Genomic DNA, 6,655 nt, shown 5'->3' on the forward strand with positions numbered 1-6,655 from the left:
CCTTCAGCAGCAAACAGTCTCTCAGATACGTAGTTATTAGTCCAACATAAATCAGTTCCACCAAAGCGGCTGTAGAACCGGAGATCCCAGTGCTTGGTTCTGGCCCGTTCTCAGTCCTGTGTGACACCACTCCACTTTCACAAATTAAAAAAACAAAGTCTTTGTTCTGTTTTCTGTCACAGCTTTGAATCATTTCCAGTTTGCTTTTGGTTCCGTTCTACTTGGTTAGATTTAGGACCATGTTTAGGGATCAGATACATAAACCTGAACAGTCCTGGCTGAAGAACAGCTCCTAAAAACCAGAAGCATCCCACAGCTTTACTGCCCTCCTGTCAAAACCCGACATTTCTGTGGACCCACGTAGCTACTGAGTGAGTTCAGAGCAACAAGGGGCTGAAAATCTAAACATCTTTGAGCTTTTATTGCATGAACTCCTCACGTCTGTGCCTATAAATATACGGAAAGCATCCGGCGCAGACGGACACGCTCACTGGATGTGATCTGTTCATCTGATAGCAAAACACAGTTTGTGTACAAAGATGATAACGTTTGTTCTTGCTGGAGCATGAATGTGATTCGTAGCAACCAGAGCAATCTGCCTGATGCATCCCAAACCAGAACACAGAGTTAAAGAGGTCCTCCAGCACCCAGTTCACACTAAAGGTCTGTGGTTTGATGGTGTCTCCCCAGTAGCATCAGGAATGAAACCACAGAAAGGATGTAGCACGCCAACATCTGTTATCAGTGTTGACCTTCAGGCTGGCTGACGGATGTGTTCCTCAGCCCTCCACCTGCAGCAGCATCCCACCGGGGCTCCACCTGCACATTCCTGATAAGAGGACGTGGGTGGCCGTCCCCGGTTGGAGCTCACATGTGGCCAGAACGTCCTCGTTCCAGACGCTGCTAGCTTCCATATCGTCCCTGCTCCTGTGTGTCCGGCAGGCTGGCAGCGGTCCAGAGCTGAAGGACTCGGAGGAGAAGCATCAGTGGTGTCATCCACAGATTAGATCCAACCTTCAGTCAGCTTCACTCGCTGTGCTTGTGTTGCAGAAATAGTTCCTCTTTTGGATTCGTCAGTCTTCAGCTGAGAACACTTTCTCTGTTTGCGTTTGTTTGGTTGCAGTGATTTGCCACCAGACTTCACAGCGTTTCTCATGTTTTCATTTAAATTCAGAAACTAGCAGAAGGTTTGAGGACGTAGAAACATTTAAAAACACAAGAACCTGTAAAATAAAGAGGAAATACTTCAGACTGAAGCTGATCCGTGGGCGACCTTGTTTAAAGAGAAGGTCCGTTTGTAGAGCGCAGCGTCGCTCTGTTCAGGGTTCAGGTGACGCTCAGTGGATTTAATTAACCAATCAAAGGCTTGTTCAGGTCAGTCAGCCTGCAGCCATCGTTCACCACGTCAACGTGTACGTTTGGACTGAAGCTTTCTAAACGGGCCTTCATGAAGCTGCAGGCAACAGATTCAGTTTCATCAAAGACTGTTAGAAGATCAACACCTGAAGCTTTGTTCTCTGGCAGATACCAAAGCTTCTCAGTTATATTTTGAGAAACATTCTGAAACTCCAAAACTCAGCCAAGTGTTTCATATTAAAGTAAATGTTACTAAAAGGTACAGAACCCCCCAGCGGTACCAAGCAGCCGCTCTGTGTCATTAACACTCATCTCCAGCTGCATGTTCTCAGCCAGTCCTCGTCTGTTTCTGTTCGTCGGCCTGTAATGAGTCGAGCAGAGGAACTGAAACCCGTCAGTCCTCCCACGGCGCCTCCAGCGGACCACGGTGGAGGTTTGGTTCTGAGACGGAGGCAGAAGCTCTCACTTTTTCTCAGCTGGAAAAAAACATTGGTTCCTCTTTCTTACTTTCATTATCACTCAGTGGACCCACACAGACGACAGCCACGGAGGAGACACTCACAGAGACTGGTGCTGTGGGGCATGCTGGGAGATGTAGGACTGGGTTCAGACACAGAGACTGGTGCTGTGGAGGCTGTCAGAGGCATGCTGGGAGATGTAGGACTGGGTTCAGACTCACAGAGACTGGTGCTGTGGAGGCTGTCAGGGGCATGCTGGGAGATGTAGGACTGGGTTCAGACACACGAGACACAACTCAGAACTGGTTAATTTGCTCTGGTTTTGGTGAACTGGAATTAGAAACATGTTTAAATGTTAAAATTGTAACACAGACTGGTGCTGTGGAGCTTTGATAACTTCTGAACCCTCTGATCCCTGAAACACCAGCAGGTTTAGAAGACGTGTTGTCCTTAAAGACTGGACTACATGACGCCATTCAGGAGAGCCACAACCTGTAAAAACTGAGAAACGTGGTCGTATGTTTACACCCTGATGGTCCTTGAACTACCCATCTGTGAAAACTGAGCCAAACTAAAGAAATGTGATGTTTGGTTAGAATCTTAGTTTTCTACATGTTTTATTTCTTTCTTGTTTTTGTTTTTTAATCCTAAAGAAATACCAGAAGTTGTACCAGATTCTGTAAAAAACGAACCATTAGTGACTGAAACAGAAGCTGCATGACAAAAAGCCTTTAAGTGTTTCACAGAGCAGCCAGAAGTCACCAAATGAAAATGATTCAGTGAATATCTACAGTGGTGATTCTCTCCCAGGCTCGCTAACACCTGAGTACACCTGGATAAATGCTGTACATGTTGATTACAGGTTCTGTCAACTTTTGCAAAACAAATAAATAAATTCAACCTTTTCTTTCTCTTCTTATGATTTATGGCGTCATAACGGTCATTTCTCAGTTCTCTCTGCTTCCAGCCCTGAATGTGCTGTTTCCACACACGACTTTATGTTACAGTGAAACATGGACGCTTCCCTTCATGTAGGCTGAAGCTGGAGTTCCATGTCTGTTATAAATCAGCTTGTTTTGGCTCTACGTGACTGTTTTATGATGTTCAGACAGACAACATGATAACTATCTGTTCTATGGCTGCACTCCTCAACTAAATGAAGAGACTGTTTTATCCTCAATCAGCCAAACTGACGGGTTCCATGCTGCTGGAAGCTTTTGGACCGCCACTAAAATTTACAATAAAGTTCTGCGGTTCGGTCCACACGCTGAGCTGCAGCTGGTACACAGAGAAGGTTTTCATATGGACTGGTCTATTGCTGCCTCCCAGTTATCTGTTCATATGAGGTTTATTACAGGAGGACGCTCAGCACAGCAGCATCACCGTGAGTCACATAAGAACCACAGGGACCTCTGGCCTACATAACTCTGACCTGAAAAAACAAGAGCAAGGGCGAGAAGAAGCAGCTGGAAGGACGTGTGGAGAAGATATAGGACGGTGTGGTGCACTCACTCAGACATATATGGAGAAGATGCGAGCGTGCCGTCTGCAGCGGCGCTCTGTGACGGCGTATTTATAGGCTGTCAGGAGGCATGTGTCATCACTGAGCTTCCTGCCTGTTCATCATCCTGCCAGCGCTCGTCATTCATAAATCCAGATTGGTAAATCTGACGCTTTTAGTGAGCAGACACACGGTTCGTCTGAGCCTCACCACAAATCACACAACATGTGTGTGTTTTAGGGATGAGACCGATCCAGGACAGCACCAGTGATTTACTTCAAGGTAAAACATAACATTGAACCAAAACGACCAGCGTCAGTGTGTGCAGGAGCTGCTGGTCTCTGCCTGAACATGCATCATGTTTCAGTGATTAGATTCTTCAACCTGTGATCTTCTGATCTGGTGCAGCTCAGAGGGGAAAAAGCAGATGTTCTGATGTCAGTCAAAGAGAGAACGTTTTGCTTTAGACTTCAGGAAGAAAACTGTGTGTCTGGGATCCACCATGTGCACAACTTGCTTGTTTCTAATCCGTCTCTCACGCTGGCACTGTGCTGCCGTAGCCACCGTTATTAAAGTAATCCACCGGGTGCTCAGATGCTGGGAGTGCATGAAGGCTGTCGTGTTCACTCCTGCAGCAAACAGCAGAACCATCCATGTGCTCGTGGTTGGATATTCCCACAGCTCTTCCTTTACACCTCTGAGTGTGTGAGACACACAGAACGTACTGAAAGTGGATATCCACTGTAAAGGCCTTCAGTGACTGAACACAGGCTGCTCTGTTCTGCTGATGCATCCACTGAAGCTCTGATCAAACTGCAAATATTCAAACTCTTCCTTCCATAAGAAGAGAAGCTTCTCAGAGTCAAACCCTCTGAGCTGACCGGGAAGGTTCAGCTTTCACCAACGAGTTTAAGTGGACGAAAAACGTATAATTAAATACTGGCTGCGTTTTGCTTTCTGGACCTCTGGCCATCACTTCTTCTCCTCTTAATCATTTTCTCTCCAAACCCACTGCGGTGACGTCACGAAGCGAAGCTCGGACAGGTCGAGAATCACAAGCAGTCAGATGAAGACGGATGGATGGAAACAGTCCAACATTCATCCCTTTGATTCAGGCTCAGACTCTCTCTCCAAATGAAGCTCCTGCAAAAAGCCTGTAAGAATGGCCTCCTTCTTTGGGGAGTTCCTGCTCTGCTCCTCTACCACTCTGCTGTCAGAACTCCTTTCATTTATATCTGAGGTCACCATAAATGTCCAATTATCATCTGATGTTCCTCAAAGCAGTGAGTCCTCCGAGGCTCTTCTTTAAATATCATTCTGTCTTGGTGCCGGCGCCGCCCGCCGCCTGCACATCACCACCTTATCTGAGCAGATGATCCGAGCGTGTCCGATAAGCAGCTCTATCAGCTATCTGCCTCCAGAGGGATTTATCTTCTGTCTTGGTGGGCATATGCTAATCAAAGAAGCCTTCACATCAGTAAGCGCTGCTCTGCAAACCTTCATTCTTAAACGCTGCTCCCTATTGATCTCTCCTTTATTGAGATGTGGAATGATGATAATCACCTGCAGCTCTGGCTCTGTAGGACGGAGGTGCTTTGATCAGAAGCTAAATGATAAATCACTCATTCCCTTTATCAGCTGCTTGGTCCCTGCAGGCTGCTCGTCTCTTATTGGGTCAGCTTGGGTTTTGGTGTCTTTGGTGTGGTCGCTGGACATCGCGCTCCAGTGGCCACTTTATTAGGGACGCTGACGGACTCTAAAGCCGTCAACAGATCTGCTGTAAGCTCTGCTGGTTGAAGCTTCTTCAGGGTCACATTTTGTTCGCCTCAAAGGTGATCATTCTACTTTATATTAATGACTGAGGCCAAAGAACTCAGGTCATTGTGTTGAAAGTGTTCCTAATATTTTGTCCAACACATTCACATGCATGAGCAGAGCAGCAGCACATTAGGAACCCTGATAGACACCATGCATCCAACACCGCCTCAGTGATGAACACTATGATCACCTGGACATGCCGACAGCAGAACTTATGGCACATCGGACTGCGTCAGAGTTCACGGGTCGTTCTAATCATGATAATCTGTCAAACAGAAAAACCAGGCGTCAGGCTAAAGGAAGCTAGCATGTTTAACCTTTAGCTTCAGGGCTGTCGTCTGCACATTAAAGGAGCCTCATTTATTCCACATATTTTCTAAATACTTTACTATGCTTAACTATCAATACATTACTCCACAAATTAAGAATGAAGCTCTCCACAGAAGGTTGCTTGTCCTCCAAAGCCTGTCCACACTGTGCACCAAGCGAGCCTTTAACGTTTTCACTGAGCACCAGCTGCTGGTTTTAAACGTTGCTTCTTGATCATCCTGCAGCTGATGACGACTACCTGCAGCCTGCAGCCTGCAGCCTGCAGCCTGCTGCCGGCTTCTAACAACTCGTGGATAAGCTGTGAGCATCCAGCAGATCTGTTCAAGCCAGACATTTAGGAGGAAACGTTCAGTCTGAAACCTTTGGAAGGTTGGATTTAATGAAGCACACACTGAGACTTTCAAGCTATTAAAAGATAACAACACAACATAAATTCATTTTTTGCCTCCAGTGCAGTGACTGGAACAATCCTGTCCAAATACATAAATAAGTGAAGGTCGGCTCTGAGCAGCACCTTTGACTCCAGGTCTGACTGTGCAGGAGTTTGCTGGTTGTAGCGATGCCACGGCTGCTCACTGCCTCATGGAGAACCAGGACATGAACTAAACTCATATTCTCTTAAATGTGTGAAGTGTTGGAGCAGCTCAGAGCTCTTACCGTCTGTCTGAGACGGTGAAACTGAAGAAAAGTTCTCCATGCAGCTCATTCCATCTCCAAGCATCACATTTCTGCTCAGCAAGCTTTATTTGTAAAGATATTTGTGAAATGTCACTTTGACATATCAAATATTCTCCAAGATATATATATATATATGTGTGTGTGTGTGTGTGTATATATATGTATGTATGTATGTATGTATGTATATGTATTAGGGATGGTCTGATACCTCTTTTTGATTTCCGATACCGATACCATCTCTCCTCCTAAACTTCTTTGGAAATACCTTATTTGCATGGACACATTTGTTTAAGATGCTTTATCAAAAGCCTCATACTATTAAAGCACAGACTTTGCTTTCCTAAGAAACAACAGCCAAAAGCATGTCTCACAGTGAAACTGTAGCTGCTTTATCTGAGCTGCAGTCAGACTACAGTGTGCACTCAGAGCCATTCACATATTTAGAACAGATCACAATGACACAGCGACATTAAGCTGCAATTTAAAGGTTCAATTACCAAAACTTGCTATTAAA

This window comes from Stegastes partitus, unplaced genomic scaffold (genome assembly GCF_000690725.1).
Source record: "Stegastes partitus isolate 25-593 unplaced genomic scaffold, Stegastes_partitus-1.0.2 Scaffold504, whole genome shotgun sequence".
Classification (NCBI taxonomy): Eukaryota; Metazoa; Chordata; class Actinopteri; family Pomacentridae; genus Stegastes; species Stegastes partitus.